The 23,129-nt window shown below is 38.6% G+C and overlaps 1 long non-coding RNA gene across 2 annotated transcripts in view; it reads right to left on the bottom strand.

Annotated features, from left to right (window-relative positions):
- LOC149128694 (uncharacterized) overlaps positions 1-23,129 on the bottom strand; it is a 172,283-nt gene that overhangs the window by 46,744 nt on the left and 102,410 nt on the right. The window contains exon 3 of one of the 2 annotated variants that reach the window (XR_016213478.1): positions 10,313-10,514. The exons of the other annotated variant lie outside the window; for it this stretch is intronic. This is a non-coding gene — a long non-coding RNA (uncharacterized LOC149128694). Of the gene's footprint in view, positions 1-10,312; positions 10,515-23,129 lie in introns of those variants that run through there. 2 annotated transcript variants of the gene reach the window in all.

Genomic DNA, 23,129 nt, shown 5'->3' with positions numbered 1-23,129 from the left:
CCATGTGGGTGCCAGCAACCCAAGTACATAGGCCATCTTCCACTGCCTTCCCATGCATATTAGCAGAAATTGGACTGGAAGTTGAGCAACTGGTCTCGAACTAGCCCTCATATAGGATGCTGGAGTCTCAGGTGGCAACTTAACAGTCTATTCCACAAGGCTGACCTCTAATTTTTTTAATATATTTTACATTTTGTGACATTGCTAAACTCATTACTGTTAACTTTTTTTTTAGACTCTAACGTTTTCCATAAATAGATCATGTTGCCTTTAAATAAATAGATTCACATTCTTCTTACCTATTTGTATGACTTTTTAATTCCTGTGTTATGGCACTGTGAAGTATCTGTAGTGCAACACTGAAGAGAAGTAAAAATATACATCGTTGGGCTGGCGCCGTGGCTCAATAGGCTAATCCTCCACCTAGCGTCGCCGGCACACCAGGTTCTAGTCCCAGTCGGGGTGCCGGATTCTGTCCTGGTTGCCCCTCTTCCAGGCCAGCTCTCTGCTGTGGCCCAGGAAGGCAGTGGAGGATGGCCCAAGCGCTTGGGCCCTGCACCCCATGGGAGACCAGGAGAAGCACCTGGCTCCTGCCTTCAGATCAGCGCAGTGCGCCGGCCGTAGCGCACCAGCCGCGGCGGCCATTGGAGGGTGAACCAACGGCAAAGGAAGACCTTTCGCTCTGTTTCTCTCTCTCACTGTCCACTCTGCCTGTCAAAAAATAAATAAAAATAAAAATATACATCGTTGACTTATTCATGAAGAGGATGCAGTCTTTCACCTTCAACATGGTGTTAGAAGTTATTTTTTTACATGCTATATATCAGATTGAAAAGTACTCTTCTTGTTCCCTACTTGATGAATTTCAAAGATAAATAGGTGCTGAATATTGCTTTTCCTTCACCTTTCAGATGACAATAAGTACAGATTTTCTTTTTTAGTTTAGGGAGGTAGGATGGTGAATTATTATCAATTGCTGTTTTCCTTCATGTCAAAACAAACTTATATTCCAAAAATAAATTCCTCTTTTTAATGATGTATAATATTTGTTTTACTAATTTTTGGATTTCATTGCTAATATGTTGTTAAAGATTTTTATAACTACATTCATGAATAGAATTGGTCTTTTGTTTTTATTTTTCATAATATTTTGTCTGGTTTTGAAATCGCAGCAATGCTATTGTGAAAAAATGAGTTGGAACTTTTTCTATTTTTTATTTTATTTATTTATATTCATCCACTTGAAATACAGAATGGCAGAGATAGATATAAAGGGAAAGAGAGAGCATTCATGTATTTTTTATAACGCAAATGCCCACAGCAACTGGGGTTGGGCCAGGAGGAAGAATTAGAGGCCAGCAGCTCTCTGCTGTGGCCGGGGAGTGCAGTGGAGGATGGCCCAAGTCCTTGGGCCCTGCACCCGCATGGGAGACCAGGAGAAGCACCTGGCTCCTGGCTTCGGATCAGCGCGATGTGCCGGATGCAGCACACTGGCCGCAACGGCCATTGGAGGGTGAACCAATGGAAAAGGAAGACCTTTCTCTCTGTCTCTCTCTCACTGTCCACTCTGCCTGTCAGAAAAAAAAAAAAAAAAGAATTAGAGGCCAGAACTCAATCCAGGTCTCCTGTGTGGTTAGCAGGAGAACAAACACTTCGGCCATCATCTGCTGCCTTTCAGGATGTATCAGCAAAACGCTGGATTGGAAGCAGAGCAGTTAGAGCTTGGCACTCAATATGGCATGCAGGCATCCCAAGTAATAGCCTGACCTGCTGTAGCCAAGACCTCCCCATCCCCTGCCAATTTTTCTAATTTTTTTATTTTCTAAAAGAGTTTGGGTAGAATTGGTATTCTTTAACTATCTACTTTGAATTTAATTTTCTCTTCATCTTTAGTTCTTCAGGTGATTGTCTAGGGAACTTTTTGTTTAAAAAGTAAATCAATGTCTAAATTCTCCTCTAAGTACTACTTTAGCAGCATCCTACAAATTTTAACATACTGTGTTTTCATTATTAAAATAAGTTTAAATATTTTCTAATTTTTCTGCTAAGTCCATCTTTGATACCTGAATGATTTATACTTGAGTTACTTAATTTCAAAATGGGGGAGATTTTCTAGATAGATACAATATATTTCTACTTTAATAAATAATATGTGAGATTTCACCTCCATGCTTCTGTTGATACTTGCTTTATGGTTTAGAATGATTTATATTTTGATAAATATTGTGATTGAATATTTAATTTCTGTTGCTTTCGAGTATTACAGAAAAATAAATTAGGTCAAAATAATTGATGGCATTGTTAAATTTTTCTATATTTTACAAACAAAATTGTTAACTCAGTTACTGACACACATGTTGAAAACTGAAACAATAATTATATATTTGTCTATTTCTCCCTTCAGCTCTCTGAGTTTTGTTTCATGTGTTTTGGAATTCTTGGGTACAATATACAACATCTCTCTTTATAACAAGTGGTATTCTTTACTCTGAAATCTGATATAAACATAGCCAATCTAACTTACAAATGATTAGTGTTTCTATAACTTTTACTACTCTTCTTTGTTGTTGTTGTTGCTTATTTTTTTACTTTGACCTATCTGGGTCTTTATATTCAAAATCATGTGTCTTTTAAACAAGTATATAGAAGAATCTTAATTATATATGGCTATCTCTTTCTATCATTTGGTATATTTAAATCATTTATAATTAATGTACAATTTATTAATATGACTGAATTTAAATCTATCATCTTGCTATTATTTTTCTTGATCTCATCTACTTTTTTTCTTCTATTTGCCTTCTTTGGAATAATCTTTGTCTATTGTTTCCACTATATACTTATTAATTATTTGTCAATTCTTGGTATTTTTGAGATGTCTATCATCAGTATTATAGCATATCACTTTATAATAACATATCTCTACATAAGCTATAGCCTTCATATGTTACTATATCTGCTTTAAATACTATTATGTTTTTAATGAAATTTAAAATAATTCAGGTAAAAAGATTTTCTATTTATCCTTATATTTATTCTTTCAAATGCTCTTTTTTTAATTTTTTGCCAGGCAGAGTTAGACAGTGAGAGAGAGAGACACACAGAGAGAGTTATAGACAGTGAAAGAGAGACAGAGAGAAAGGTCTTCCTTCTGTTGGTTCACTCCCCTAATGGCCGCTACAGCCAGCGTTGCGCTGATCCGAAGCTAGGAGCCGGGTACTTCCTCCTGGTCTCCCATGCAGGTGCAGGGACCCAAGCACTTGGGCCATCCTCCGCTGCCCTTCCGGGCTCACAGCAGAGAGCTAGACTGGAAGAGGAGCAACAGGAACTAGTACCTGGCACCCCAACTGGGACTAGAACCCAGGGTGCTGGTGCCACAGGCGGAAGATTAGCCAAATGAGCAACAGTGCCAGCCGAAATGCTCTTCTTTTGTTTGGCTCCAGATTTACACATGTTATACATTTTCCTTCTCTCTGACAAGCTTTTTTTTTTTTTAAACCATACCTGTCTGCTGGCAAAGGATTCTATCAGCTATTATTAATCTGGAGAGGTTCTTATTCTATTTCATTTTTGAAAGCTATGTTTGCTGGGTATAAAACAATAGGTCTACATTTTTTTTTCTTTCAGTATTTTCAAGATGCTACTCCATTATCTTCTGGTTTGCATGGCTATCGAGAGGAATTCTGATATCACTATCAAAGGTTAGCACCTATTTTTTTTTCTATATGGCTGCTTTTAAAATTTTCTCTATAACACTGGTTTATAGAAATTTCAGTGTAATGTGCCTTAGCATGATATACTTCATATTGCACTATTTTAATGAGCATATTGGATTTGTTAGTAAACAAATTTGAAAAAAAAAATTGTCCATTTTTTTCAAATATTTTCTTTTATCCTTATCTCTACTCTTTTGGCAATCCAATTACACATATGGGGTTGGGTCTTTCAATTATCCCACAACATACTAATACTCTAGGTCTTTTTTTTGTCAATTTTTTTTCCTCTCTGTGCTTTACTTTGGATGATTCTATTGCTGTTTTCAAGTCTGCATTTGTTTTTTGTACAATATATAATCTGAAATTAATCCTGTTCAGTGTATTTTTTGTTTTGAGTCTCATATCTTCATCTCAATAAGATTCATTTGTATCTTTATTCATCTTCCATTTTCTATCTTCATCATTCTAAGTTTTTCATCTATGTCTGTAATATGGGTTATGATCGTGAAAGATTTTTATTAAATAGCTCTGCCACTTCTGTCATTTCTGGGACCTTTTTTATCCTGTTTATAGATAACATATTCCTGCTTCTTTGTTCAGAAATTTTGTATTGAATGGTTAGGATTATAAAGTTTTATATTGGTTGATGCTGGATTTTGTTGCATTCAATTAAGTACTGTTGGTCTCTGATCTGGCATTTTTTCAACCTCTTGAAATCAGTTTCAGTGAATCCAAAGCAGCTTTTAGTCAAGGGCTAATTTGCACTGTTGAGGAAATACCTTTGTGAGGACTGACTCTACATGATGAGCTATGCATTATGAGTTTTTATTTACTATTGAAATAAAATTATTCCTGGCTCTCTGTGAACCTGGCTTTGTCCCACCTAATTATTTCTAATTGTTCTCTCACCAAATGTAAGTCATTTCCTCCCTTGCATGCAAAGATCAGTGTTCAGCCAGAGACTGCACAGGACTCCTTCTTTGATCTCCAGTTCTCTTTACTGCATCCCTTTCTGACCCTCAAATTCTAACCACATTGTCTTCTGCAAACTCCCAACTCTGACTCTTCAACACAAGGACAACACCAGTTCTTTTGGGTACTTCTTTCCAGCACAATGTACTAAAAAGCTTCTTAAGGCAATAAAATTAGATAATCACAAGGTTCACCTCATTTGTTTTTTTCTAGTACCACTGATCAGTGCTGCTTGTTTTCCAAAATATGGGAATTGTTTCATATATTTATCCGGCCTCCTAACTGTCTGAGTTGGGGTGCTAAATAGGTCCCTGTTTGTCTTTCATGCCAGAAACAGAAGTTTAGAGTGTCTGTTGTTAATGGAGGGAGAATCATCATATCAACTACTGATCATAGCTAATTAGAAAACCACACATCTTCAATGAGGCTTATTTAATAAAACTGAAGAGTATTAACTTGAAGTCCAATTTATACTGCTGTGTGTATAATTTTATAATAATACAAAGGATTGACATATTTTGGGCCAAAGTTGACAAAGAGATACCAAAAGAAGAATTGAAATTTCCTCTAACTACTCTTTTACAAGGATTATAATACCAGAGTGAATTATGAGTTCTAGCAAATCTGCTAAATCAATGTATAATCTGAGGTGACACCTCTAACTTTATTTACTATTTTCCTTTTTTTAAAAAATGCAGTAAATATCACTTATGTGCAAACCAGTATGTTACTGAGAGAACATAAAGCAGTAAATTAAATTAAATATATTCTCACCCACAGGAATTTATGGTACAATAGCACTTTAATATGAAGCAGAATAAAGTCAAATCCCAAGATGGAAATATTTGGAAATTTCTAAGAACATACAAATAAAGGAATGATTACTCTGACTTTGAGGGAAACTGATAACATTTATCTCATATTTTCTGTGGCAAAACATTTAAAATACTTTATGTGTTTCACCACATTTAATCTTCAAATAAATTCTATGAAGTGGAAGCTATTGAGATCTCCCTTTAATTCACAAGAACCCTGAGATAAGAGAGGATGGATTTCTCAAAGTCACAGATCAAATAAATGAAAAATTCAGAATTTGAACCCAGATCATGAAATTCCAGAACACATGTTCTTAACCAAACACACTACTACAGAGCTAAGCCTTGAGAGATTTGTTTGGGTTCTATGAATGGAAAAGAGAATATTTCAGAGAGAGAGAGAGTACAACATGAGCAGTAATAGTAAATGTCTGGAATTGCATGAGAGGGCTTCAAGACACAAAAGTATTATGGGAGTAATATTGGAAAGATACACATGATGACCCTCAGTTATCACCCAAAAGGGAATTAATCTTTTTGGCAGTTATAATGCATTTACCTAGGTAGTAGTTTCTCTGCTGAAAAATAATTGCTTTATAAGCTTCAAAAATTTCTAACCACAACCTGATGCACAAACAGAAAAAAATCAACATATTATATGGAAAATATATTATTTCTCATTCAGGATGTGTTAGAGTAGGAAATTAAAAATCTTGAGGGGCCAGCGCTATGGCACAGTGGGTTAAAGCCTCAGCCTGTAGTGCCAGCATCCCATATGGCCACCGGTTCAAGTCCCAGCTGTTCCACTTCTAATCCAGCTCTCTGCTATGCCTGGAAAGGCAATAGAAAATGGCCCAGGTCCTTGGGAAAAAGCCCCTGACTCCTAGATTTAGATCAGCTCAGCTCTGGCCATTGCAGTCATCTGGGGAGTGAACCAGCAGATGGAAGACCTGTCTCTGGCTCTATGTCTCTCTGTAACTCTTTCAAATAAATAAAATAAATCTTTTTTAAAAAAATATAGAAATTTTTCAGCTTCTGGCAACCTCAGTAAGTAGACAATAAAGAAAACAGGGATATTAAGGCTATCTTAATCCATTTAAGAGAGATATTGTGTAAAAAGCATTCTGTCCCGGTTGCTCTTCTTCCAGTCCCACTCTCTGCTGTGGCCCGGGAGTGCAGTGGAGGATGGCCCAAGTCCTTGGGCCCTGCACCCGCATGGGAGACCAGGAGAAGCACCTGGCTCCTGGCTTCAGATCAGCGTGGTGTGCCGGCCACAGCGCACCGGCCACAGCGGCCATTGCGGGGGTGAACCAACGGAAAAGGAAGACCTTTCTCTCTGTCTCTCTCTCTCACTGTCCACTCTGCCTGTCAAAAATAAATAAATAAATAAAAATAAAAAAGCAGAGGAATTGTGTATAAACAAAGGACATTATTGTTGAGCCAGTTGGAAAATAAACTGAAAATGATTTATTATACTGATAATGGAGGTGGCATTTTTACTCTAAGTAGGTTTGTAGTTTTTACTTTGTGATTTCTATTATTTTTTCCCATTATTTTATAGTTTGAGAAGTTTGATTCATCATATTTGCATATCATTATTCAATGAAAAGTAGATACAAATAATTTTGACATTGAAAAAAGGCAATTTTATTTCAGAATGAGTTCTTTTTTTCTGGTGAAGTTCACTCATTTTTTTAAATTTTATTTATGTATTTTTTGTTTGTTTGAAAGGCAGTAAGGCAAACATAGACACAGAGACAGAAAGAGATATTCCACGTTATGGTTCACTTCCTCTGATGCCTGCAACAGCCAGAGCTGGGCCGAAACAAAGCCAGAAGCCAGGAACTCAATCTGGGTCTCCATCATGGATAGTTTGGACCTAACTACTTGAACTATCACCTGCTGTCTCTTAGGGTACACAATAGCGAAAGCTGGATTTGAAAGAGGAGCTGGGAATCAAACACAGGCACTCTGAATCAGGATGCAGGCATCCTAAGCAGGGTCTTAGCTTGCCATGCCAAATACCTACCCCAAAATCATATTGGTGCCAAATTAGATTTAAAACTATTCATGTCTTATTTGATTCTTAGCATCTCTAAATCTCCATTTTACAAGTGAAAAGAAGACTGAAGTTACATACTTGGTTTTTCTTAATTGGAAAATGGCAAAGGATGGAATACAAATATAGGTATTCTGACTCTATATTCTTCTCTATATATATATAACAATCTTCCTTCACAGACTCCCCAACAAAAATAATGCAGAAATTTCTAAAATAAAACATTTGTAATAACAAAATCTGCCTAAGCAGAAAATAGAGTTTTAACTCCTGCCAATTATCTGGAACAAAGAAATCATCAACTTTGTGGTGGAATATAGTTCAGGGTCTAAAATTTTTAGATTATATCTTTAGGTTGCATATGAAATTAACATCACCAAAAACAACTGATATAATTACTGTGATCATGGGGATACTACTGGATAAATTTTTCCTGGACATACTAGGTGATGATGTAATGAAAATTCAACAGAGTCGCAAGGCTATAGTTGAATTCTGCTATTCAACCAAGCAATATATTACTTATTTATTAGTTTGTTCAGAAACATTATTAAATGCCTATTATGGGAAAACTCTGGAATAGACCCTGGCATTTAAAAAGTATAGGTCAAAAATTTGTTTTCTACAAGAAAGTTACAAAGTAATAGAGAAGTTAAGATACATACAAAGGGAATTTCCAGGTTAGGTGATATATCCCTCATATGATAAAATTAAATCAAAAAATGAAGTTCAACTAATTTTTTCTTGCAGACACAATTAGGTAAGGCATAGTAAAATTGGCAGCCTTTTACTATGTCTTCAGATATGAGTATAATCTTAGAGATATAAACGGCAAGAGTGGAGGGGTGGTGGTATTTGTGTGTGAGGTTTTGGTTCAGAAGAGTATGATAGTGCCCTTCAGCTTAGGAGGTGGAAACCAGAGCTCAGGGCTTCTAAGTTTCCAGAACTTGTAGACATAAGTACCAGAGGAGAAAGAAGTGCACAGAGGCAGGCCTTCTAAATCTGTGGGTGCTTGACCCAAGGGAAATGGTTATATATATGCCAAGATGAACTCAGTAAGGCTTAAAAAAGAACAGTTCTCATAGGACAGAGAAAGGAGAAGAAACATTTAAGGTTGTACTATGCTGGAAGATGGTAGAATTCTGGCACAACAAAAATATAAGACACCAAAAAGTCCATGTCATAGGAGAAGGGCTGTGTTCTAAATAAAGATTCCACTAAAATGGTCTTAATTAAACTGCCATATGATCAGAAAGAACTGTCAATGTACTAACTGCTTTCCAGAATATTTAACATTCTTTTCTTTAGGGGAGGGAGGCAGTAATCCATAGTCTACAAGTATCATCTGTAACATCCAACAAGCAATCAAAAATTGTAAGTCATGTGAAAATATAATCAATAATCAAGGGGAAAAAAGTCTTTTAATGGAAACCAACCCTGAAGAACCAGAAGTTTGAATTAGCAGACAAGTATTTTAAATTTTATATTTCTATTCAAGTACATAAAGGGAAGATAACCATAATCCATAAACAGAGAATCACAGCAGAAAATGGAAGTTATTTAAAATTGAAATGATAGACATGAAAAGAATGCTACTTGAAATGGAAAAAAGTTGACATGCTCAACAGTATATTGGAGATAAGAGTGATTCAGCTTAATTAGAGATTTATAGAAAGTATTCAATCAGAAAAAAAATGATGAGGCCGGCACCGCGGCTCAATAGGCTAATCCTCCACCTAGCGTCGCCGGCACACCAGGTTCTAGTCCCAGTCGGGGTGCCGGATTCTGTCCCGGTTGCCCCTCTTCCAGGCCAGCTCTCTGCTGTGGCCCAGGAAGGCAGTGGAGGATGGCCCAAGTGCTTGGGCCCTGCACCCCATGGGGGACCAGGAGAAGCACCTGGCTCCTGCCTTCAGATCAGCGCAGTGCGCCGGCTGCAGTGCACCAGCCATGGCGGCCATTGGAGGGTGAACCAACGGCAAAAGGAAGACCTTTCTCTCTGTCTCTCTCTCTCTCACTATCCACTCTGCCTGTAAAAAAAAAAAAAAAAATGATGAAAAATATAGGGGATTATAACTTGTACTTTGTTTAACACAGTCTAATGCATGTTTAACTAGAGCCCCAGAAGGACATGAGAAACAACAATGGGGAAATCTATGAAGAAATTATTTTTTTTAAATTTCCAACATTTGGATAAGAATTATCAACCTATGGTTTGGGAAGATAAGAAATTCAAATTGGGGCCGGTGCCGCGGCTCAATAGGCTAATCCTCCGCCTAGCGGCGCCGGCACACCGGGTTCTAGTCCCGGTCGGGGCGCCGGATTCTGTCCTGGTTGCCCCTCTTCCAGGCCAGCTCTCTGCTGTGGCCAGGGAGTGCAGTGGAGGATGGCCCAGGTGCTTGGGCCCTGCACCCCATGGGAGACCAGGAAAAGCACCTGGCTCCTGGCTCCTGGCTCCTGCCATCAGATCAGCGCGGTGCGCCAGCCGCAGCACACCAGCCACGGCGGCCATTGGAGGGTGAACCAACGGCAAAGGAAGACCTTTCTCTCTGTCTCTCTCTCTCACTGTCCACTCTGCCTGTCAAAAAATAAAAAATAAAAATAAAAATAAAAAGAAATTCAAATTGGATAAAATACAAAGAAAATCACACCTAGCACACTGTTTCAGGAGTCCTGAAGACCACCTTCAGGTTTAATGATTTGTTGAAAGAACTCATAGGATTCAAAGAAACTGCTATTGACAGTGTGATATATTATACAGAAAATATATAGAGTAAAATAATCAAAGGGGAAATATCCATGAGGCAAAATCTAGGAATACCAAGCACAAGCTTCCAGGTGTCTTCTCCCACTAGAATCACACTTTCATGCATTCTCCTTGTCAGCAATGATGCTTGCCCAAGCCTTGGTTCCCAGGGATTTTTATGGAGATTCACTCATGTAAGCAGGTAACACCTGTATGAATGATTCAGCTACTTAGGCTCTAGGCTTAAAACCAAAAACAGGAATCCATCATAAATCACACAGCTAGCATAAATTATTAGATCATGGTCCTTAGGCTTAAAAATATTCTTATCAGTCAAAACACCCACAGGGCTCAGAGCTCATTATGAAAAACCAGTCAAGGACCTATCCTAAACATTTCATTGTACTGTGCAGGGTTTAAATCATTCAGAAATAATGAAGGAACCCTTTCGTGCACAGTGTACCCATCTGTCTTTAGGTCCATACTTCCTTACAAGCAAAACAACTTTTTCTGAACATTTATATTTGGCATAGAACTTATAAAACATATGGCAACAGTATTAACATGAATATGTCCAGTACCAGCAAAGTCAATGCAAGATAGAAACATACACAGATAATTAATGCATCTTGCTAGATCATTTCATTTTCCTATTTTTAAGCTAATATGATTATTCACTATCTTCCAATCTACCATTATTTGGATCTTAGAATAAACTTGTTGGGGCCAGCATTGTGGTGTAGCAGAATAAGCCACTGCCTTCAGTGCTGGCATCCCATATGGGCACCGGTTCAAGTCCTGGCTGCCCCAATTCCAAACCAGCTCACCGCTAGTGTGCCTGGGAATGCAGCAGAGGATGCCCCAAGTGCTGGGACACCTGCACCCTCGTGGAAGACCTGGAAGAAGCCCCTGGCCCATGACTTCAACCTGGCCCAGCTCTGGCTGTTGTGGCCATTTGGGCCATTGACCCAACTGATGGAAGATCTCACTCTCTCCATTTCTCCCTCTGTCTCTGTAACTCTGCCTTTCAAATTAATAAATCAAATCTTCTTTTTAAAAAAAGAATGAATTTATGCAGAAAATATTTAGCATTGAAATGAATTGTTGGCTGAATCCAATTCGTTGGGGAAGCTCTTATTGCTCTGCTAATGTTGGATTTAGGCCAGTTTGAGCTATGGCTGCTAGCCTCAGGGTTGTTACTAAGGGGCAGGGGTGATGTTGGAACCACAAATAGCCTTTGGTCACCAGGTATGCATTGGCCAGGGAGAAGGCAAAAAATCTACTAAAACCAGTGAGTATAGTGTAAAGAAGTTGTTTCAATTCATGGATAGATATAATTAGCTTTTTGAAGAACCTTTCCTAAAGTGGATTGTGAGCGTGACTAGCTTGAAGGAAGCCTCCTTGGTTTTGATTATTTCAGAATGCAGGAGCATGTTTGGGTGGATGGAGGACTCACAGCATACTATTAAACAATAACAGATGACTACAGATGAACCAATCTGTAGGACTTGAACCCAGCCATTCTGATATGGAGTGTTGGCATCACAAGAGACAGCTTAACACTGGTAAGGTTGTTCCCAAGTGGGCAGCCAACTCTGTGGACAGGACAAAAGCCATTGCAAAATGTATTTACACTGAGAAAGAGAATTGTCTTTTTCCCCTTTAAATGCCAAGTGGAAGTCCTATGTTGAAGAAGCTGATATTCTGTGTGTGCTCGCCACATTAGGTTGGGTTTACAAGTGACCTGTGTGTTCATATCTTTAATAAGCCCCATGCTCAGGCCATGAATAATGTACTCATTTTACACAGGTGACTAAGAGAGTACAAGGGCACCCCATTTAACCTTATTGCTGTAAAATCAAGTAAAGGTCTGAAGAGTCACATCGGATTTCTATTCTCTGTTTCCTTTAGAGGTATTACATATACTAAGAATATTAGAGTAATTTACAAGAGGATGAGGAAGGACAAGTGAGATCGTTCAGGGTTTTTCTCTCAGTTGTATGTAAGTTGTTAAATGGTTATTAAAGAATGAGATGAATAAAGTGGACAAAATAAAGATCTCAATGTAGCTCCATTGGAGACTAAGTGACTGATGGAGGCCTCTACTGGTCCTCCAACATTCAAAGATCCTGCACAGATACACTCTTTTTATTACTGATTGGAATAATTTAAACAGCTGCAAAGTAATCATGACAATGAGAATTCTGATTTCAAACCATGAGGGCCAATGATACAGCAAATTATTCAGGACAAAGATTGATAATGGAACCACTTTGTTTGTGCTCAACCCCTGGACAGGGATGCAAGCCTTATTCACATATGGGTATAAGTTGGCTACAGAGTTGAGAATGAATCTTTATTTGAGGCAGGGCTCACTATATTGTGAATCAAAAACATGCTAGTAAAATCTTAAGGAGGGCTAACACCAAACTGGGAGAATATGGGGAAGCCATTGTTAATGAGATTAAAATGAGTTTGATTAAAAAGTGAAGTGTTTGAACAGACTTTATATACAATTATAGCATCTCCTTTACTCGATATACTTTACAAACATTGGGGTGAATATTACATCTGGGGAACACTTCCTATACCTAGTATTATTAAACGCCAGGCCTCTAAGTTCATCCTCAGCCAGTATTAATTGGACATACTATTTGGAAAGCTATAGATTAGCCTGGATCCATACCTGTTGTTAATTTTAAACAGTATTGTGTACTTGGTGGACAGCAAGAGATTATCATTTTAATTGGCAGGCTGGTAAACCCATCATTTCTCTGTACATTTTATCTGTGTGGTCTATGAATGTGTAGATTTTTATGAAGACTCATGGCAGATTATGGAGGCTTGTTTGAAGTGGTCCTACTAATATCAGCAGTCACTGATACAGTTTCTTTTATTTATTTATTTATTTATTTATTTATTTTTTGACAGGCAGAGTTAGACAGAGAGAGAGATAGAGAGAAAGGTCTTCCTTTTCCGTTGGTTCACCCCCCAAATGGCTGCTACGGCTGGCACACTGTGCCGATCCGAAGCCAGAAGCCAGGTGCCTCCTCCTGGTCTCCCATGTGGGTGCAGGGCCCAAGGACCTGGGCTGTCCTCCACTACACTCCTGGGCCACAGCAGAGAGCTGGCCTGGAAGAGGGGCAACTGGGACAGAATCTGGTGCCCCAACCGGGACTAGAACCCGGTGTGCCAGCGCGGCAGGCAGAGGATTAGCCTAGTGAGCCGTGGCGCTGGCCCACTGATACAGTTTCAATAGTGCAAAATGTAGACAAGCTATAGAAGCCCTAGTGACTGATCTTGTAAATACTTTATTGTGAATCCTGGCCTAGAAAAAGAGCCAATTGAAGTTTGTGTGCAAGTAGGAAGGACTCCAATTTATATTTCTTGTTTGACTATGGGATCATTTTAATGTGCCAATTCACTTTTCATAATTGCCCTTGAGGGATTTGGACTTGATGCAGATACTGAGTGTGATAAGACACTGAGTGTGATAAATCATGGTTTTGGTGCTACATGGTAGTATCAGGCACTGAACAAGAAGCTACCTAAGAATTAAATACAGTGGTGGCTACTAGAGATTGGTTGATAAATTCTACAAAGGAAAAAGAACCTGACCAAAGTTGAAATTCTTGAGATAACCAGCGCAGGAGCCATTTGTGACTTACCCCAAACAACTCCAAATAAACTGCTGCCATTGCCACCACCGGAAGTATATGAAAACCACAGTACTTGGTGGGGAGGTTTGGATTTTTTAATTTATTTTATTTATTTGAAAGGCAAAGCAATGTTAGAGAAGGGGTCAGAGAGAGGAAGACAGAGAGATGGGGGGGGGGGGAAGAGAGAGAGAGAGATCTTTCATCCATAGGTTCAATCCCCACATTCTCACGATAGCCAGGGTTGGGTCAGGCTGAAGCTATGATCCAGGAATTTAATTCAGTCTCCCATGCTTGTGGCAGAGACTCAATTATCAGAGCCATCATCTCCTGACTCCTCATGTGTACAATAGCAGGAAGCTGGATTAGAAGTGGAGCCAGGACTTGAACCCAGCCATTCTGATATGGAGTGTTGGCATCACAAGAGACAGCTTAACACTGTTAAGCCACAATGCTCATCCCAGGGTTGTCTGGATTTTTGAAAGATGCATGAAGGGTATTCAAAATTTTATGAAAATACACTGTGAAAAATCTATTTGTGAATTTTGAAGTTTTTGTGCCCAAATCATCTTATATGTTAAGTCCATTGTTTTCCATGAACTTTTTGAGGTCCCCTCCTATTGCTAGTTTCTATCCATAAAATTGTTCAAAAGACAGCTATATTTAAAAGGAAACTGGAAAATGTTAGATTACGTCTGAGTTGCAAAAACAGTAGCTTAATCAGTATATAAAATTATAGACATTGATTGAAATTGTCTCTAAGATAGAATGACATAAAATAATTTGAAACCTAAAATACTCAGAATATCTTGGACAATATCAAAGAAATGCTCAAAAAAAGAAGGCAGTATGCAGGAAAATATATGATAAATTTCAAGTGGTTTATATAGGAAGAGCAACTGCAGGCATGCAAGTAGTTTCTCCTCTTGCTCATGAGCAGGTGGTCTCATTTCCATTGGAGTCAACTTTGAATTTTCCTGAGGAACTGCTGATCTTATTGCCACATGGGCACTATCCTACTAACTGCTCGTGATTCACCAACACAGAAAGCTGTTTCATTTATAAAGAACAGGTCCAGGGTATGTGGAGAGAATCCTGTTTGGAAGGCTATCACATTATGACCAACTGAGAAAAATTCTGTTTGATGAAGGAAAAAGAAAATCAGCTAAGTGAGCTAATTGCATACCATTTTCCTTGCAGTGATGGGAGAATCAAACAACAAGTTTGGGTGCACTGTGATTCATTGCGGGGGTGGGAGGGTGGCCAGTAGCCTGAATTTGTCAGGCAGGTGGGCAATGGAAAATTGGACAATTAAGTAAATTCTATTTGGCAAATGATGCATGGAAATTTAAGAGCGGAATTAAAGTAAAACATATCAGTTCTTATCAGAAGAATTGCATTCCAAGATTGGAAGGTGTTAGAATCTGCAAGCAGACATGCTGCCACCCCTGCTTGAGGTGACTATCAGGGTCCATGAAATGAGTGGACAGGGGGTAGCTGCAGGAAACCCAGAGATGTGCTGATCATCAACGTATTCCACTTGTGCTGCTCAAGGTACAAAATGCCAACACAAACCATGCTATCTGCCAAGAAGAGGGCAGACTGCAGATGGCTATGGAGCAGATTTTTTTCTGATTGACATCTTTGTCCTCCCTACAGGAGGAGATACAGCCTGGCTATATTACAGCACACAATGAAAAACAGTCTCAATACAAGCCTGCGATCTAAAAGAATAAGTAGATTTGGCCCCAATTTACTTGGAACACAGAAATTATTGAATCATGGCCAATTGTAATGAAGCCCATTCATAATAATATATTGCGTATGGGCAAGGGCCAATTCTGTGGGGAAGACATAGCAAATACCTCTATAATTCTTACTGGTTTGCTCTGCGATGGCACTGAATTATATTGTGCACATGCTTCATGTAGTGTAATACAGGCACTGTTAGTACGATTCATCTATTTATATAATTAAATAATATTATAATATTTATAGTGATGATAAAATTTATTGAGAAATCAAATAGAAGCCCTCTTACAGAACTCAATGATTGCAGAACTGTATGTTTCTCCATATCTACCTTCATTTTCACTTGTTTCCATTTTTTGGAGTATCCTGTAAGCCAGCATCTATCATTTCTAGGTTTCTTGAATAACTTTTACTTCCAGTACTTGATTGCAACACAGGCTTCTGCCTTACACCATGGAAATCTCAGAAGCCCTCTCAGAGTCAATGGTTTGGCTTTCCCTACCCTATCACACAATATTCTCTTCATGTTTTTTTTTTTCCGAAAAAATATTCTCTTCATGTTTCAATGAGTTGGGGTCATTCTAGCAAATCCTTCTTATGCTGCCAACTGCACTGCAAATCCTCAAGACTACCATCAGGATCAATGATTCTCTGGGCCACAGGACCCAGGAAAGCTTTCAAACACACAATTATGATTGATTACAGTGAAAATATACAGATTAAAATGAGCAAAGGAAATGGCACAAGGGATAAAGTCCAGGAAAAAACAAGGCATAAGCTTCCAGGTATCCTCTTCCAATGCAGATACATATACATACTTACACACACAATCAGCGATCAATTATTGCCAACCAGACAAACTCAGCTAAACCCTAGCATCCAGGATTTTTGTTAGGGGGTTGTTCATACATATACACAGTGCCTGCTCATAACTACCATGGCTTCAGCCCCTCTAAACAAAACCAGGCATTCACCATAAATCACATTGTTAGCATAATCTGACAGATACAACTGGTACCATGCAGCCTAAGGCCTCAGCAAACCAATCTTTTTTTTTTTTTTTTTTTTTTTTGGACAGGCAGAGTGGACAGTGAGAGAGAGAGACAGAGAGAAAGGACTTCCTTTGCTGTTGGTTCACCCTCCAATGGCCGCTGCGGCCGGCGCACTGCGCTGATCCGATGGCAGGAGCCAGGTACTTCTCCTGGTCTCTCATGGGGTACAGGGCCCAAGGACTTGGGCCATCCTCCACTGCACTCCCTGGCCATAGCAGAGAGCTGGCCTGGAAGAGGGGCAACCGGGACAGAATCCAGTGCCCCGACCGGGACTAGAACCCGGTGTGCCGGTGCCGCAAGGTGCAAGATTAGCCTAGTGAGCCGCGGCGCCGGCCAACCAATCCTTCTTATCAGGCAGGGTATCTAAGAGATCAGAGCTCCTCTCCCAGGCCCATCCTTAAGGCGGGTCTTTCTTAAGAAAGTACAGGGTTTGAGCAGTCCTGCTGAGTCATGTTTTGACAAACTGCTGAAAACCAGAGACAAAGAAATTTTAAAAGAATCCAGAAAAAAAAATATGACACTCTGTATATAGGTAACAATTATATAAAATATGTCTTCTCATCAGGCACCATGGAAGTCAGAACACAGTAGAATTTCATCTTTAACATACTGAAAAAATAATAAAAACTCCCAACCAATACCTCTATATTTAATGAAATCACTTTTCAAAAATTATGATGAATAAAAGCATTTGGAGGCAAATGACATCTGATAAAATTCACTACAGTTTCCTAGGAATAACTGAAGACTGAGGGAAAAATCATACCAAATGACTACTTAAATATACAGAAAGGAAGAAAAGGCTTTGCAAGTAGCAAGTACAAGGGTAAATGTAAAGGACATGGCAGGGAAGCAGAGTAAATCATCAATGAGGAAGCCCTGTGATAGCCAAGTAACCAGTGCTACAGGTTCACTAACAGCCGCACTCTCCCTCCCCATGGACATCTGCAAGAACTATTAGCAGATTTTCCAAATATTTGATACTAAGCTGAAATGCAGATCATTATGACTAAAAGAGAAGGATAACTAGTTTACCAACACCCATAAAGTAAAAATTTCAATACTTGGTTGAGCAGTCAACTGCAGATAAGCTTTTGGGCAAACATGCCAGCCTGACACCTGATAATGAAAAACAAGGTATTAACTCTTCATGTTAAGTCTTTTGGCTGATTGTACAGCAAAGGCAATCTCTGACAAGTTGTATAAACTGCAGCTAGCCAATAAATTCTCCTTAATGGTAGTTATAGCACCACTAATTAATAACAAACTAAATTCAAGCACAAAACTGTTTTATCCTCAATAATCAAACTATATAATAAGTTTTATCTTCTCCTGAAACACATGTGCTAAAGTCCAAAGTCTAAAACATCAAGAGAACGCATCATATCTGTTTTCAGAAAAGAAAGCCCAATTTTATTATACAAAAAAAATCCAGCTCAGGCCATGTCAGAGTAAATGCAGTAAGGTGGAAGGAAGAATGGGACCAATAATAGCCTCTACTCACTACAGAAAAATGGAAGATAGAATGTGAATAAAGAAGAGATCAGAAAAATAATATAAAAAACATGAACTTTAAAATAAAAAAAGGTACTATTTTTCGAGCAAGCAAAATATTTTCCACTCAAAGAAAATGCTAAAATGTATAAAAGGTTAAAAATTGCAGTATAGCGTCTCAGTTTAAGAACAAGTGTGATGCATTTAAGAAAATAAATAATTTATATATGCTAAATTTTGGCATTTAGATATTTAAACTTCAGCTTCTTAGAGAATATACTCATGCATACCATAGCCAGATGATCCCGTACTATTTTAATCATATATGTGCCTTTTAGCTCACATACAACACATGCGCACATTCACACACTACACAAACACACACAGAAAAATTCATTGGCCATCAAGCCATTACAAGTAAACTTATTTTCTATCTGTAGGCATCAAGTTGTTTCTTGGTCATGAAAAATATTTTTCCCTTTCAGAAAACCATGTCAACAAACCTTTCCATCTCATATTCTGGAAGCTATGGCAAATATCTTACAATTAAGTAGGAACAAGGTACGGAGTTTTAAATGAATTGATCATTTTTAACACTGAAAAATCTAATGACCATTTTCAGTTTACATGGCAGAGGGAAAATATAACTGGCAATTTCAACCATCAGAGAAGTATTAATAATCAATAGTTTAGAAATCTGTTAACAGATCTTTTGCCATGACATATGAGGGTACACACAGCAGTTTGTTATTGAAAGATCACCAACTGCTTGCAACTAGGCTGTCAAGAATCATCACAACAAGAATTCCTTAATCATCTCCCAAAAAGGAGTCAACTCTCTGGGATTGTAACCATTGCATAAACAGCTTGTTTTCCTGAAAATATCAGTTTCACACAAACTTCTGCTGAACGACTGTTGCCTTCCACTTCCAAAGCTGGCTGTGGAGGCCAGATTCAGAGATTTTACTCCAAGTGCCAAATGCCCTGTTTCTGCTTGGCAGATCTTTGTTTCTTAGGAACATTAAACAAAAATAAATACACCACTAACCACATTATTAAGAATTCAAAAAAGAAAACTTGGCTCAGACTAATGCTCTTCAAGTTATCAGTGCCATGAGTAATGGAAGGATCACATCATGGCTGTAAATAAAGGTTGGCAATGCGTTTTGTCCAGAGTATTCATTGTGATAATGTTTGTTAGGGTACCTACCCAAGGGATGTCATGGCATAAAGTCAATGAGACAGAATGTTACCAGAGAAATCAAGTTCACCTCACCCAAGCAGATCACTTTGCAGATGAGCAAAAACAGGAATACAAATTAGCCAAATCAGTATGAGAATAAAGAAACCCTCTCTCCCAGGTCCAGGGTCCTTTCTGACATATTATTCTATCATTTTTTTTTTTTTGACAGGCAGAGTGGACAGTGAAAGAGAGAGACAGAGAGAAAGGTCTTCCTTTTGCCATTGGTTCACCCTCCAATGGCCGCCGCGGCTGGCGTGCTGCTGCCGGTGCACCGCGCTGATCTGAAGCCAGGAGCCAAGTGCTTCTCCTGGTCTCCCGTGCAGGTGCAGGGCCCAAGGACTTGGGCCATCCTCCACTGCACTCCCTGGCCACAGCAGAGAGCTGGCCTGGAAAAGGGGCAACCGGGACAGAATCCGGCGCCCCGACCGGGACTAGAACCCGGTGTGCCAGCACCACAAGGCGGAGGATTAGCCTACTGAGCCACGGCGCTGGCATTCTATCACTTTTAGAGCTCAGTCAATAAGTACTAAAAATTAGGTATCTCAAAATCAGAGGCCTTAAAAGATCCTGATGAGTAGCACCAACAATTTCAGAGGACCTTACTAGATCATTGCTAAAGGAGTTAGAAATCACTTGGGAGTTACAGTGATAGCAAGCCAAAAAGATAGCTGATGGCTAAGAGGCAACTAACTCAGCTCCATCCAATTGTTGCCAGAAAGGAATGAGAGATCACCATATCTTCCAATTTTTAATAGAGTTTGAAAATATGAAATTTTTTGTGATATCTCCAAATTTTAAACATTGGCAATTAATTCTTGTTAACATAGAAGGTTTCTAGGAAGACAGTTCAATAGGAAGCACTAGGAGTCTGTCTCCCCACCTAGACAATAATTACACTGGCAGAAACTGCCCAATGCAACTATTTTTGGAATTCTAGTATCCATTAAGGCTTTCTGCCTCCAGTGGAGGCTGGAACAGTGAAATGTGGTTTGACTTTGGTCAATTGCAGCTTCTAACTCAGCAGGGGATACTTAGCCCCCAGCTTCCATCTCCAGGGCAGGCAGCAGTGCACATACTCCTGGAGCAGCCTGCTAGCAGTTGATGAGACTCAGCTGGGCAATGTGAATCAACCCTCCAAATATGGGAGATCTGCATTCTTCCTCTGGTCATGGATGTGCCAACAACCAGGTGCCAGGTCCTTATTACCCACACACCCACACCTCCCATTGCTGCAACCAACCCTTCCACTCCATCTGAAGCAACTTCTAGGGGCTTTAAAGGGCTACTGTCTCCCCTTCCCTTCACTTCATTTCTCCCTTTTTCTCTCTTTTGGATGTCAGACATTAAAGACTAGAACATTCAAACTCAAGAGTCAATACACAGTCATTACAAAATGTAGTTTTATTGTTACAACCTCTGTAAGTCCACTTTTATTCTACATGACTTCAGATATTAATACATCTTTTGAAAACAATTTAGTCTAAATGCTACTATTACTATAAATTTGGTTTGTAACTCCACAAACTTTATATAATTTAAGTAATTAGTGTATTATATAAATAATTGTTACTTTATGTTTCTGAACAAACAATATATACACATACCATTTTGTCACGTTGAAAGAAAAGTATGAGAACCGAGATAAACAGCAGCAGTTTTTGCATATTATCAAAATTAAGCTGATATAAAATCAGAATGTTATAACTTTAGTATTCTAAATGTAATATCCATGATAACTACAAAGAAAAATAGTTATACTCAAAAAAGAAAATGAGAATGGAATTAACACATTTGACTGCCAAAAATCAGCTAAAAACAGAAGCCATTAATACAGAAAATAAGTAATATGATATATAAAAAAATGACAGAAGTTAATCTCTATGTATCAGAAATTATTTTAAATATAAATGGATTCAATTTTCCAATCAAAAGAAGAGATCAATAGAATGGATAAAACAAGAGTACACATACTATATGTTCTTTATAAGAGATTCCCTTTAGACCTAAAGAAAAAATAGGTTGAAAATGACAAGATGGAAAGACATTCCATGCAAATAGTAACAAAAAGAAAAGGTAGCTATATGAATATCAGGTTAAAGAGACTTCTAAATCAAGATTTGTTGCAAGATTCAAAGAAGGACATTAAACATTAAGAAATTATCCAGTAACAATAATAAACATTTACACTCCCAATAATAGGCCATCAAAATACAGAAAGCAAAAACTTACAAATTTGAAAGTAGAAATAAATAGTACACAACAGTGGTTAATTTCAATATCCTACCCTTAATAATGGATAGAACATCAGATAGAAGAGAATTAAGGAAATACAGATCTTAAACAACCTAATAAACTAATTAAATCTAACAGACACTGAATACTCTAGCCAACAACAGATACACTCCTCCCAAGTGCATATAATCATTGTCCAGGATCAACTATATGTTAATCTACAGATTACATCTTTATTTTACTTTATTTTATTTTATTTTATTTACGGGAAAGGCAGAGTTTACACAAAGAAAGAGAAAGAAAAAGATAGAAAGATCTTCCATGCACTGATTCACTCCCCAAATGGCTGCAATGGCCAGGGTTGATCTGTTGAAAAGCCAGGAGCCAGGAGATTCTTCTGAGTCGCCCATTTGGGTGGCAGGAGCCCAAAGACTTGAGTCATTTGCTGCTTTTGCAGGCACATTAGTAGTGAACTGGATTGGAAGTGGAGCATCCAGAACTTGAACTGGCACCCATATGGGATGCCAGCATCAAAGGTGGTGGCTTAACCTTCTTTGCTACAATGCCAGGCCCTAAATCTTAGGTTTTTCAGGAGGTAGCCTTTCAGCCCAGCAGTTAAGAAACCTGACTCCCAAATCAGAGTACCTGAGTTGATACTCCATGCTCCAGCATCTGTTTCCAGCTTCCTACTAATGCATACCCTAAGAGGCAACAGATGAATGTCCTTGCCGTCTACTCGAGCGATCTGGATTGCACTCCTTGCTCCAGTTCAGGCTGACCCAGTCCTTGCCATTGGGAACATTTGGAGAGTGAAATAATGAAACACAGTTCTCTCTTTCTCTCTCTTTCAAATAAATGAATACTTTTAAAAATTGTAATAGAATGTAAAATATATCAGAGAAAATCACCAAAATAAAAAATTGGTTCTTTCCAAAAGATCAACAAAATTGACAAGCTTCTAGCTAGACTGATTGAGGGACAAAAAAACAGAGAAAATTCAAATTACTAAAGTCATAAATGGGGAATGGCATTGTGTCATAGCAGGTTAAGCCATCATCTGTGTTGTTGGCATCCCATATGGGCACCAGTTCTATATCTACCAATTCCACTTCTGATCCAGCTCCCTACTAATGCACCTGGAATATCAGTGGAAAATGGACCAAGAACTTAGGCCTCTGTACTCATGAGGGACACCTGGAAGAAACTCTGGACTCCTGACTTTAGCCTGGCATGGCCCTGGGCCATTGCAGCCATCTGGGGAGTGAACCAGCAGATGGAAGATCTCTCCCTCTCTGTCTTCCTCCCTCTTTCTCTGTCTCTCTGTCTCTCTGTCAATCTCCCTCCATCCCTCCCTCTTTCTGTAACTCTATATTTCAAATAAATAAAAGTAAACTT

This window comes from Oryctolagus cuniculus, chromosome 1 (assembly GCF_051225735.1).
Source record: "Oryctolagus cuniculus isolate XC-2025 breed Fujian yellow rabbit chromosome 1, ASM5122573v1, whole genome shotgun sequence".
Lineage (NCBI taxonomy): Eukaryota > Metazoa > Chordata > Mammalia > Lagomorpha > Leporidae > Oryctolagus > Oryctolagus cuniculus.
This window is presented reverse-complemented; position numbering and strand designations above follow the sequence as displayed.